Genomic DNA, 12,437 nt, shown 5'->3' with positions numbered 1-12,437 from the left:
AATGTTCATTTCATTCAGTGAAGTATCCCTTTCAGACTGTTTTTATAATAAGATGGATTTTTTATTTTTTTATTTAACCCTTTATTTAACCAGGAATAGTCCCATTGAGTTACAGTAACTCTTCTCCCAGGGAGTCCTGGCCAAGATAGGCGGCCAAAAAGTTGCAAAGAAAAAAACATTCATACATGAAACATTAAAAAAATTACATACATGTCCTCAGTTGTAAGTCGCTTTGGATAAAAGCGTCTGCTAAATGACTAAATGTAAATGTACATACTACACAACAAATCTCTATACATAGACTATACATATACAAACAAGACATTTTGTTTAACTTAAAGCTGCAGTCCGGCATTTTTCCTCTTTGTCGCCATCTCTGTTCGAAATCTGCAATTGCAGTCATTCGCGGAATTATCAACTTTACGTGGGTTGTAGTTCAACACCCTCGACACGGCACAGCGCGGATGAACACAGTGTTTGAGGAGAGAGTGTGTGTCAGTCACCGCGCCGATGTGGATATTGCCATTCAGAATCACAGATTATTCTTTTTGGAAGTATGACCAACATAAGAATTTTCACCGGGAAATGTCATCTGAACTAGTAAGAAACATTCACTTTTGTTCTGGTTCTGACATTGCAGTAAATCGCGCTGATTAAATCTAACAATTGCTTATAAGTTATCATTTCACGCAAAACCGTGCAAAGTAGCTATACTATGTTCTCTAATTGTTAATGTTAACAACGTCAGCAAGCATTGCGTGACTACATCATGTAATGTCCTTCCGATATTATCCTTGTTTTCGCATGGGTCCGGTTGCAGTCTCTTTTTTTCTGTAGCCACTCCGAAGTCCTAACGAAGTCTTTTGCATGTTACAGCGGGTGAGTCTCTAGTTGTCACTGATGATGATCGTCGTTTGAACCTTTCTGGATCCGCCATCAAATTGATAAGTTTAATTATATCAAGTGCTGTGAGAAAAGGCTATAAATCTCTACCTCCAACATCCTCACACGCAATATAGTTTATACTAGCCGAGACTCCTTCTTTATGTGTACAGATGTGACGTAATGACGCAAAGACATGCTCGAATCTCCCGCGGAAATCCACCAGTACCACTAAAATTAAAAACATTATTACAAGCTTACCGTTTTGCATCGAGCTAAGGCAAGCAGATAGTTGTGAACACTGCCTGGTTATGTATTTTATCAAATATGTATTTTGGATAATTTTTAACCCAAAAAAAGCTACGGACAGCAGCTTTAAGTAAATACAAACATATAATTTAAAGGGTACCTAGTTAAAAACAATTACACCGTTCAGTCAAAGTTGACTTTAAAAGGTTTTTAAAAATATGAATAGATGGAAGTGATTCTAAATTTAAGGTGTTTTGGAGTTAATTCCAGACATTTGGTGCATATGATGAAAAAGCTTTTTTTCCAAATTCTGTTTTTGTTGATGGAATAATTAATAATATTTTTTTTGACGACCTTGTTCTGTAAATACCGTTTTGGTAAGTAAGTAAATTTGAAATGTAAATGGGTAATTTACCCATTAGTGCTTTGCCAATAAAAATCAATAGATGAAACTTTCTTCTGAGAGAGAAGCCTAAAAGTCTAATTAGCCTAAAAGTCACTATATTCAAATGTGAAACCACTGTAAAAACTCATTATTCTTATCTCTTGTTTTCAAAACTCAGTTTAAAACGCTACCTTTTTACTTTCACTCAATTCATTTTGGACTTGATGCAGTGTTTAAATTTGAACGTCAGTAGGCCTACAACCAATCAGAAACGAGCATGCAACAGCCCCGTAGTAGCCAAACATTATTTGTTCTGTGGATCCCAAAATATATTTTGAACAATGCTGGTAAATTAGTTTTTTCTACCATTGACAACACTAAGACATTGCTAAAAATTTCTTTATTTTTATATTCCAGAGAAGCAAGAAAATCATACATTTTCGGAATGGTACGAGTAAATGATTAATATGTTTTTTGGGGGGTAAACTATTCCTTTGACATTAATCAAGGTTAATAAATGCTTTAAGGCTGCTCTTCAATGTTAGCTCACATAGCATGTTAATGTATAGGCCTACAGATATATTGTAAAGTGTTACTTGCACCAGTGTTGGTGGAGTGGAGTCTGTTGTTTATCTGTATGTCTAGTGAATGCCGTGTTATTTCACAATGAGCTTTGTTGATGCCTGTCCAATGTGTAATCTCCTTCCCACTGAGTTGTTTATCCACAAGTCAGCACAGACATTTGTCCCCATGTAACTTCATGTGATTTCCTGGATCATAAATAATCCCACAACAGAAAGACTCCGGAATCCCCATTCAGAGTCTGTAATCTTATTATAGATGGGTATTAAACAAGCTGGATATTCTTCAGTGTGCAAAGTGTTGAAAGGCAGGAATGGGTTTTACATTTATGTATTTGGTTACAGAGTTACAGTGCAGTAGGCCTATGTGTGTTCTTTAGAATTTAAATCAATTATTTTGTTGTTTTTACCATTTGAGCTACAGGAACATATTATCATTTTTAAATGAATGTTCTTGCCATGCAAATCTAAGGTGATTCATCATATATGAAATATTGAACATTACATAGGCTACTAATGCCATCCTGCCAGAAGATGTTTCAGGTTCAGTCCCTGTGGTTTGAAATGAATGTGTTGAGTTAGGCTATAGTTGTTGAACAAATACATGTAAAAAAACAACAACAAAAAAAAAAAAACAGTTTTGAGGTGCAGTTTTTTTAAAACATTTATTTGTTCAACAACTACCCTACTCAACACATTCATTTAGAAACTAATGTACAGACGCATGAGTTGGCATGCGGCAGTGGAATATTTCTTGGACGCCATTATCATGTTAACTGAGAGACTATGAATTATTTGTAGGCTACTAATATACTTAATTTGTCATCGAAGCATTATTTGATAACTGCAAAAAAAGGTAACACTTTACAATAAGGTCTCATTTGTTATATATACTGTATATATATACATTCAGGTCCTTCTCAAAAAAATTGCATATCATGAAAAGGGTCTCTAAACGAGCTATTAACCTAATCATCTGAATCAACTAATTAACTCTAAACACCTGCAAAAGATTCCTGAGGCTTTTAAAAACTCCCAGCCTGTTTCATTACTCAAAACCGCAATCATGGGTAAGACTGCTGTCCAGAAGGCCATCATTGACACCCTCAAGCAAGAGGGTAAGACACAGAAAGAAATTTCTGAACAAATAGGCTGTTCCCAGAGTGCTGTATCAAGGCACCTCAGTGGGAAGTCTGTGGGAAGTAAAAAGTGTAGCAAAAAACGCTGCACAACGAGAAGAGGTGACTGGACCCTGAGGAAGATTGTGGAGAAGGACCCATTCCAGACCTTGGAAGAGAACTACAGAGAAGCAGCTACAGAGAAGCAGCACTGGACTGTTGCTCAGTGGTCCAAAGTACTTTTTTCAGATGCAAGCAAATTTTGCATGTCATTCGGAAATCAAGGTGCCAGAGTCTGGAGGAAGACTGGGGAGAAGGAAATGGCAAAATGGCTGAAGTTCAGTTTCAAGTACCCACAGTCAGTGATGGTGCTTCTCTGTAGCCCAGGTCAGGCGCTTCTTCCCTGTTTCTGGTTCAAAAGTGGCTTGACCTGGGGAATGCGGCACCTGTAGCCCATTTCCTGCACATGCCTGTGCACGGTGGCTCTGGATGTTTCTACTCCAGACTCAGTCCATTGCTTCCGCAGGTCCCCCAAGGTCTGGAATCGGTCCTTCTCCACAATCTTCCTCAGGGTCCGGTCACCTCTTCTCGTTGTGCAGCGTTTTTTGCCACACTTTTTCCTTCCCACAGACTTCCCACTGAGGTGCCTTGATACAGCACTCTGGGAACAGCCTATTTGTTCAGAAATTTCTTTCTGTGTCTTACCCTCTTGCTTGAGGGTGTCAATGATGGCCTTCTGGACAGCAGTCAGGTCGGCAGTCTTACCCATGATTGCGGTTTTGAGTAATGAAACAGGCTGGGAGTTTTTAAAAGCCTCAGTAATCTTTTGCAGGTGTTTAGAGTTAATTAGTTGATTCAGATGATTAGGTTAATAGCTCGTTTAGAGAGCCTTTTCATGATATGCTAATTTTTTGAGACAGGAATTTTGGGTTTTCATGAGCTGTATGCCGAAATCATCAGTATTAAAACAATAAAAGACCTGAAATATTTCAGTTGGTGTGCAATGAATCTAAAATATATGAAAGTTTAATTTGTATCATTACATTATGGAAAATAATGAACTTTATCACAATCCACATATATAAATATGAAAATTCTTGTCTGTCTGAAATTCACTGGTCAAAACCTCGTAACTTCATATTTGAGCTTGATTTTGGTCAAATTTGAATAATATATTGACACATGCAGGTGTCTGACCATACATAAAGCCACAGCTTTGACAATACGTTTAATTAGGCCTATTAATTGTCATTGTTTAATTGTCATTCATTCTTTTTCCAATGTCCTGAAAAGTAGTGTTTTTGGAAATACGAGGTTTCTTGCCCACAGCGACGATATTATAGATGTTTTGTTCTCTGTTTTCCAGGTGTGCAGAGCTTGTTGCATCATGCACCAAAATAAAGCCTCCTTAAGAAGTCCACGTTTAGCCTACACATGACCCGCCTGGTTAGGACTGTCAACTATTTGTTTAGCATCACTCCAAACTGTTTGAACAAAGAGAGTAAAGTTCACACTTCTCAGCAACAGTCTTTCAGTGTGATGCACTACTTCAACAGTTTTCTAATTCCTTTATAATAGTTATAGAATTTATGAGCTCACATTAATTTAGAGATTAGACATAACATAAAAAAATACTTTGTCACACCACAAGATTATTGACGCTAACTGCTTAAAGTGACTAAAATAGTTGAGGTATAATAGAAATTCACATCTAAAATGTACATACTTTTACATTTTTTATGTTTATATAGAGTGAATGCAGGTAAAATGGTCCAATTTTTGTTAAATGTGTAATTTAGATTCCTAGATGTTTTTTTTTCTTCTTTTCTTTATTTCTTTTGTTAACTTTAAGGTCAAGCTATAATATTTCACTTTGAATACACTTGATATAATGTGTTATTTGCAAGGTATAAACATTTTGAGATTGTTTTCAGGTAAAGTGGGCCAGCCCCGATTTATCAAAAATGATCCTGTATCATAAATAAAAGCACATGATTTATTACAACGTATTATCAAACAAACATATTCAACGACATATTTAACTAAACCAAAAGCATAGGCTTTGAGTAAAATTCCTGTTCACTCAATGCATGTGTAAAATTAAAAACCACTGAACATTTTGGGTTACCATGAAATTGAATGAAATCTGAATATCAGAATACCGGTATTCAGAAATCCGAATATAGATGAAAACTAACTCTGCACTCTAAAAAATGCTGGGTTGTTTCAACCCAACTTTGGGTCAATGGACAAACCCAAACGTTGGATTAAAAATGCAATTTATGTAACCCAACGGCTGGGTTTGTCCATATTTGACCCAAAGTTGGGGTTGAAACAACCCAGCATTTTTATAGTGTATACAAAATATGAGTACGAGTACAGTTGCGTTTCAAAAGCGTTTGTTCACAGAACAGCTTTTCAATGTGAATCCATTTGAATAATCTGGATTTCAGAATGAATGGTTTCTGAAATGTGGTCTAAAAATCTTGATTGAATGAACACTAAAAAATGCTGGGTTGTTTTAACTCAATTGTGGGTCAAATATGGACAAACCCAAACGTTGGATTAAAAATGCAATTTAAAAATGTAACCCAACGGCTGGGTTTGTCCATATTTGACCCAAAGTTGGGTTGAAACAACCCAGCATTTTTTTATAGTGGGACATGTTACAAATTGGACTATAACACATGCAGCAACAAATAGACTAACAAAAATGAAACAAGAGGAACATTTAAAATCGTAACCATATTGTCATTTTTTCTGTTTTCTGCTCTTTCTTTCCTTTGGTCCATTTATAACTTGAATTTCCTAATGGCACACTCATTTCTGTTTTCTAAAAGAGAGTATACATGTCAACTATAAGAATGTCAGTTTATTTAATGAATTTGAGTATAATTACTGAAGGTTAAAGGTCGCCCACTTTACCTGAATTCAGCTGGCCTAGTTTATCTAACAAATTCAGCCAAAGTGTGCCAGCAATATTTAAACACCGTACAAGAAACAAATTCTTAAACATTTTATTCTCTGCATTTTATTCCCTGTTAACTTAACAAAACAGGAACCGTCACAATAATATTTGTTTACATTTAGTGAGAAACCTTGTAAGTTAGAAAATAAAATCTTATGTCAGAGGGTTACTTTCTCCTTGAAGGTGTCTTCCTTTGAGATGTGGCCACACGCACCAGTGTCATGTTGCATCAACCAAAACGATTTTAGCATTTACAGAAATAGTGAAGACCATTGCCATGCTCTGAAAGTGTAAACCTATTGAGCACAGTATATCAGAACAGCCCACTTTACCTGCATTCACCTTGTTTGCATTATTTTCACTGCAGCAGCTATGTCATTATACAAAAGATATTATGTTGGTTTTAAAATAAAATAATTATAAAAGATTTGTATTTGTGTAAAATAGAGGTTCTTATCCCCAGATGGCCCCAAAGAACCCACTTGCTTCACAGTGCCTGGACTGACATGAACTCAAAAGCCAAAAAACACACAAGCTCTAATACCATCAGAGGAATGAGACTTGGCCAAGGAATTAGGATACGATGTTAAAATAACAAACCAGCCTTGTCTCATTGTTAATACGTAGGTATTAATACGTTTTTTTCAAAGACCCTTACGAAAAAGAAGTATGCTTCAAGTTCATTTTATGAAGTATACTTAAGTAATATTCAAATATATTTTTAAGTATACTTTATGTAGTAAGTATACTAATGTCAATATGTACTAGTAGTAAACTTGTAAGTTTACTATTTTAATACCGCTTGGGACTAAATTGGCCCACTTGTAGTATATAAAAAGTATATGTTTAAGTGTACTATAAATGTACCAGTAGTAAACTTTAAGTGCACAACTAGTTCATAATTACGTTTCTCATTTGTACTGCAAGTGAACTTATGGGTATACTAGTAGTTTACTATTTTAATACTTGTAGAAAATGTTTAGTTTATGAAAGTACACTCTCAGTAAACTACTAGTTTAGTAGTTCTATACTGCGAGTATACTTGCAAGTTTTCTTTACTCTCAGTAAAGTACTAGTTTTATACTATAAGTTTTCTTTGTAATACATTTCACTCGAATAATATAAAATTGAAATATACTACACTATTTAAGTATATGATTTTCTTAGATACATCTAAGTAATCACTTCAATAGATATAGTGTGTGGCACCACACCCTCGTTTCAGATGGAAACTGTGTGAATGCAGAGACATCAATACTTGGTAGACAATACACAATGACGGTAACATTTGATGGATCGTTTTTACGTTTTATGGATCGTGTAATAAGTAGAAAATGAACTCCAAATGTCACAAAATGGCAAGTTACTAATCCTAACAACAAACGCAATGATAAAATAGTGTAAATACAGCTGGAAAACAGTGAAAAATCAACCTCATTAATTATTCAAGGCCCAGTGCATGACGGGAACACCAGTATCAGAAAAGTTGAGTAAATTTACTTAATTTTATAATGTTGATATTTACGCTTTCATTTCTACACGATTGAATTGAGTACTACTATAGAATTTACTTACTTTTTTAAATTCTTACCTGAACTAACTTTTCCATGTAATTCACATTGTTTTTTTCTGTAGAATTTAAAATATAAAATATAGATGGTATAAGTATATAAAAAGTATGCTTTCTTATTTTTAGTTGAAAAGAAGTATACTAATAGAACACTTGAATAAACTTATTTTTCGTAAGGATAATTATTATCGCTGTGTTCAAGATCAGGTTCAGTTCCATGCTTATCTAATTTACTCTATAAGCCATTCCACCCGAAAGCTTGTTACTATATAAACTTGAATATGTTAGTTTATAAGTGTGTAATATTATGTTTTAAAAAAGTATTTAATAAGCTACTCAATCAAAATAGTAAACACAAGTACAAGCCAAGAATACTTAGAATACTTAATTATACTTTTAAGTATATCTCGATCAACAAGTATAGGCCAAATACTTAGACTTTTCTGTCAGTATAAGTCAAGTATACTTAAGTGCAATTTGAGGTATATTTTTTGAAGTACATAAAATATATTTCTGAGAAGTACATAAAAAGTAGACTGAAAGTATACTTTCTTATTTTTAGTTTAAAAAAAGTATACTAATAGCACACTTGAATAAACTTATTTTTCGTAAGGGGATAGAAAACTTACTTTTTTATACGTTTGGATAGATGCTGAAACGTATAATATGAACGTATCTGCAACATTTAAACGTAACATTATTACGATTTTACAGCTACAAAACGATATACGCCAGTATATTTCATATCATAAAGATATCTGTATAATTTCCCTTTTACCATTTTATAGATAAATGTAAGATCCCTTAATCCTACTTCCAAGCCTAAACATACCCATTTTATACAGAATATAAAAAGGATAAAACGTAATGGACAGAGATGTGTAGGGAAATGGCAGTTTTATTAACAATATAGCATTATATTGAATAGTTTTGTATATATATATATATATATATATATATATATATATATATATATATATATATATATATATATATATATATATATATATATATATATATATTGAAAATATCTTTAAGATGTTTATGATTTAGAATGTATGTAAAACTGCTTTTTAAAAGATGTTTATCAGATATTTTCCAGATCAAGTGCTCTTTAAAAAACATCTTGGAGACGGTATGGTGTAAAATAAGCTTTTGTATTTTATAAACCTCCATAAGTGCGTGTTTGTTTGTTGTTTGGAGATCGTATCATAATTCACGGGCCAAGTCTCATTCTTCAGATTGTATTAGAACAAATGTTTGTGGCTTTTGAATTCATGTCAGTCCAGGCACTGTGAAGCAAGTGTGTTGTTTGGGGCCACCTGGGGGTAAGAACCTCTATTTTACTCAAATACAAATCTCATCGGAACATTCCTCAGCTCTGGGCAGGACACAGTTGGCCACTTTCCTACTGGCTTGTTTTTGAAATCCTTGAATAAAAGGGGGTTCATCCCCTTGGAACTGCTTTGGGTTGTACCGAGGAATACAACAGAATACCAAAGAATATTCCCCCAAAATGTTCCTAAATAACCTGCATAATATAAATACCCCATTACTTATTAAGTACATTAAAGCAAGCAACTTTAAACTGTGTGAAAAGACTTGCGGAGTCCTTTATGTTTGAGGCCTTTTATTCTAGACCCTCTGTTTGATCCTCTTTGAAAGAAAAGAGAGAATCAAGTACAAGTGAATAAAATGTTTATGCCAGATTCTCATCTTAACCTTGCCTAAAAAGGCCAGGTTAGAGAATAATTTGCTGATCTTTTTGCAAAAAACCCCCACAAAAACAGTGGAATACAGTTAATGTGACTGATACTGAATATGTAATGCAATTGTAAAAAATATAATGGAAATGCAAATACAGTTACTGTGACTAATACTGAATATGTAATGCAAATGTAAAAATATAATGGAAATGCAAATGCATTGTTGGATTATTATAAACATGGTATTTTGCCTGTTTATGCCTGCAGTGTAGAGCAGAAAATGATATGACAACAATAAGGTCTAAATGTAACTGGCCCCTCTAACAGTACAACTGGCCCCAGCTTGGCCCCAGTTGAAATGGTCTAGAACCGCCACTGGTCCTGGGAAAACAGGACTGTTGGTCACCCTATCCTTGAACCACCGATTCAAATTTTGTTAACTCTTTCAGAAAAGAACTTTTGCGTTGCATTACCTGCCTTTATTTAAATCTTTTTTATCCTTCATTTTAGACATTTTGCACCTGCACATGCAAACACACAGAAGGAAAGCCCGCTGCTTATCTTTTCTAATAAATTCACATGGTTTCTGGGTGAAAACCGACGACTCTGAGCCAAGTGGATAGTTACTTATAAGGGAAAAGCCTCAAACAACACCATCTCAGCAGACTCAATTTTTGCCAACACAATAGTTCTCTGAAAGATTGTTTTGCCTCTGTGTTCTAATACCATTGTTTGGCAACCATGTGCATGAGGCTTCTGACCACACTCAACCATAATCATATTAATAATCCTTTAATCTCCCTTCATTGTTTTATCATGCAGCGTTTTCATTATTAGGTTCGCGTGCATGGAGCGGAATGGGCCCAGGTGCAGCGTTTCAACAAGCGGTTTAACAATCTGGCACAGGACACTAAACAGGGAAGGAAATGAAGTGGAGCAGGTAAGATTAATAACAAGGTAATGAGGGGGCAGAGCCTAACATGAGACCAACAGAATAGTACATGGCAAACGACAACAAACAAAAGTGTTCCACAAACACAAGTCAAGAGAGCACATGGCAAATGACCTCCATCATCATGTGCTCAAACTGAAAACACATGACAAGTAGGACCAACAGAACCAAATGCCGCTTGGATGTCAGGATCCCCATATTGACACTGAAGTGGAAATGATATTGTATTTACAAAATACACCACAAGATTATTATTATTATTATATTTTAAAACTAACTTAATCTCTTCTGTACAATGTCATAGCTGGTGCAGTGGAAATATGTATATATATATATATATATATATATATATATATATATATATATATAAAATATATAAGCAGTTCCCCTCATGAGGGGAACAAGCTGTAGACCTTTTTAGGTTCACCAAGTACAACACATTCCAAGCAACCAATCGGATTTGAGGGACAAGTTTATAGTTTAGTTTATTCTTGGAATACATTTTAGGCTTAAAACCAGGGTTATGTGCTTCTACATCAGTGTTGTGCACCTATAATTTCTCTCTCATTTTAGGGATAAGTTGTAACTCCACCAAGCATGAGCCAAATAATAGGCTACAATTTTATGTGGCGATGTGAGCCTTGTATGCAAGTTTAGTATGGCTGCGATCTGTTAAAATCTAACGGCCCCTATGTGGCCCACATGCAATGACAGTATAGAAGTCTTGGGTCTCTTTGGACGTGTTTGTTTCAGGTTTCAATCAGGTCTTCTCTGATGTAGCAAAATTTGCTAGGTGGTGGTGTATGGACCTGTGGATTATACAATTGTCCATTTGATATTTGCTAATATCTTATATTGTACAATCTTAACATTGTGAGGGTTTTGTAAGGACGAACCCAATTGCAGACAGTTTGCGAAAACACAAGGTTTATTTGACAAAAAAGGGAAAACAAAACCCACGATGGGGTAAAACAAGACTGAAGGGCAAAAACAAAGACTAACAACACTAAGACTTGACAGGTAATTAGACAAATAACTAATAACAGCAACAAGATCAGGATTGTACAAGACAGAGTTCTTCACTAGATACTCACGAGAGGGTCAACACACAGGTATGGTATCACTGGATACACACACTGAGAATCACAGTGAACCGGCACAAGACAGCAAACACAAGGGGATTAAATAGAGAGACTAATGATAACAACAGGTGACACAGGTAAAGCAATAATGACAAAACGAGGATAACAAGGGGGCGGGGCCAGAGGACGAGACAACCAGCACATGGCCCAAACCAAAGGCCACGTGCTTGCACCCAAACCTTGGTTCTGTCATGATCCTGCCTCAAGAATTAAAGAACAACAAGAACTAGATGGCAGAATCATGACAAATATCTGCTGAAATCCTACACACCTCTCTGTTTGCTAGCCTAGGAGAACAAAAAGTTTTAAGTTAGGCTACATTTTAACAGCGCTCTGATATATAATGAAAGAAAAAAAGATAGCAGGTTTTAGCTACTGTTTACAGTGCATTCATTCAAGTCATGTCGGAAAGATCATATTTTACGAGTTGAATAACCAATAAACAAAGTCGTAAATACGAGTAGGAAGCTCGGGATTTTCTTTAAGCCTTGAGTTTACGAACTTGGGGCATGTCAGTGAGAATGCCATAGGCTATCAGTGACATTATTGTCACCCTTTTTTATTTATAACAAAATAAGCTAATTGCCTGCACTAAATATTATAACATTACAATAACGACAAAGTTTAGGCTACATTTAATTAATTAAAAATTGTTAATTGTAATACAATTTCTGACTAATTTCACTTTGGGTTTAAACGAGGCAAGAGTCTGGCTACTAATGCGGTCAGCTTAAGTGTTTCCAGCCACAATCGATTTATGTAATCCCCAATTTATTTAGCAACAATAGAAATTCCTTCACTTCAGCTTTTCATCGCACACGTCCGTCCAATGCCTCGTGTTTGATGCGTGAGGACCGCAGTTCATCCCAGTGCCAAAATCCAGT

The sequence above is a fragment of the Rhinichthys klamathensis genome, unplaced genomic scaffold, assembly GCF_029890125.1.
Source record: "Rhinichthys klamathensis goyatoka isolate OS25496 unplaced genomic scaffold, OSU_Roscu_1.1 h1tg000254l_1, whole genome shotgun sequence".
NCBI classification, from domain to species: Eukaryota; Metazoa; Chordata; class Actinopteri; order Cypriniformes; family Leuciscidae; genus Rhinichthys; species Rhinichthys klamathensis.
Note: the sequence above shows the minus strand (reverse complement) of the source record.